The sequence below is a fragment of the Schistosoma mansoni genome (assembly GCF_000237925.1).
Source record: "Schistosoma mansoni, WGS project CABG00000000 data, supercontig 0166, strain Puerto Rico, whole genome shotgun sequence".
Lineage (NCBI taxonomy): Eukaryota > Metazoa > Platyhelminthes > Trematoda > Strigeidida > Schistosomatidae > Schistosoma > Schistosoma mansoni.
Window position 1 is genome coordinate 168073 of NW_017386054.1, and position 2128 is coordinate 170200.

A 2128-nucleotide genomic window follows, 5' to 3' on the forward strand; every position below is an offset into this window, starting at 1 on the left:
GTACATGTTTATAATTAACGATTGATAGAACGGTCAATGTGTTCACGGACCTATCGAGATGAGTTGGGCGGCGATTTCAGACAGTAGTCGGTGGAGGTGTATATTCGAGTGAGAAATCGGTCACAAGGTTGTGATCTCCAATCCTCACCACTCACTTATGTACAAACAATTACGAGCGCTTATCACCGTGCACATATCAGATGCGATCCCTCATCAATATCGACAACATCAAGTTCATGATGAAACAAGGCGTCTGAACAATGTGATTGTTGTGCAATAATTGTGTGGCTGTTACTGTTGTTGTTGTTCTTCTTCTTCTTCTTTTTGTTGTTGTTGTTGTTGATGATGATGATGTGTGTGAGAGAGTGTGTTTGAAGAAGTAGTTGTAGGTGAGAGTGCACATACACACGCGCACCCGTGCACACCACGAAATTCATGTCGTCATGTACTCCCTGTGTGTGCATTTTGAAGAATGTTGTGGGAGATGTGTGATTCCAGCCTCGAATTCGAAGCGATAGCAGTGAGTTTGCAATGGGCATGATTATGCGCATCTGGAGACTGATGTTTGGATGAGAGCGTTAGTCCGATATGTGTGTCGCACATCGACGCAGACAGAGTTGCGAAGATACACGCAGTGACGCTGCCGATTCGTGTTGACTGGATGGATTGGTTGAGTGCGATTGACGTGTCGTTGGCATGTTGGTATTGTGTGTGTGTGTGTGTGTGTGTGGTGAATTTTCTCGTTCACATTGAAAACATTGTGATGGAGGTGGGATTCGAACCCACGCCCTTTCGGACTGGTGCCTTAAACCAGCGCCTTAGACCGCTCGGCCACTCCACCTACAAACTAGCTGGTCATGACATTCACACCCAACACACACAAAACCGTGTCTCACAAATCAACGCATCCACGTCATCTAACACATCGACTACATCCTCCACCACATATCACACCGTCTCCCAATCTCACTCTCACACAAACAACAAACTCACAGCAACACACAACATTATCTCAACAACATCTAGGACATATTACAATGCATGATCATCATGCACAACTTGTTCATGCACCACGGTCATTCATCACCATCAACATCACCAACTCCAACAACCACTTCCACGTCGCCGAATTAGTCAGGTCCCCTGCCTCTATCCTCATATCACTCCTCCCTTCTGTACCAATCACTACAGATTACCATCCACATCGACAAATATCACAGGCACCAAAAAATGGCACAGACCATGACCAACCTGTAGGAGGTAGCACCAACTGGTGAATATGTTTCTTTGTCGTTATTATAATGACAGCACACAGTGCATTGAGTCGTATTGCATTGTGATGCATTCCATAGAAACGAATTGATCGATTGGGCGATAGTGAGTGTGTGTCGAAGATTGATTGAGTGCTTGCATATTTCGGTAGGACTGCCACTGACCATCAGCTCCACATTAATACGCAACATGTATAGATGTACATGTTTATAATTAACGATTGATAGAACGGTCAATGTGTTCACGGACCTATCGAGATGAGTTGGGCGGCGATTTCAGACAGTAGTCGGTGGAGGTGTATATTCGAGTGAGAAATCGGTCACAAGGTTGTGATCTCCAATCCTCACCACTCACTTATGTACAAACAATTACGAGCGCTTATCACCGTGCACATATCAGATGCGATCCCTCATCAATATCGACAACATCAAGTTCATGATGAAACAAGGCGTCTGAACAATGTGATTGTTGTGCAATAATTGTGTGGCTGTTACTGTTGTTGTTGTTGTTGTTGTTCTTCTTCTTCTTTTTGTTGTTGTTGTTGTTGATGATGATGATGTGTGTGAGAGAGTGTGTTTGAAGAAGTCACAACGTCATCAACTGATTTGCCATCATTCCCTAATACCCTGTGTCTAACCTCACTATTACTTACCCGGCAATCCGAGCAGATGCGAACAGTATTTCTAAGACATCTGTGATAAAATAATAGTAACTTACGAGTATCTTCTACTCTTAATGACCACGTTTCACAGCCGTAAAGTAGAACAGAACTGCCACACAGTATACTCTTCCTTTAATTGATAAATGGATATCTCGTCTTCGCCATAGGTGACTTAAGTTGGCAAAAGCCAAACGA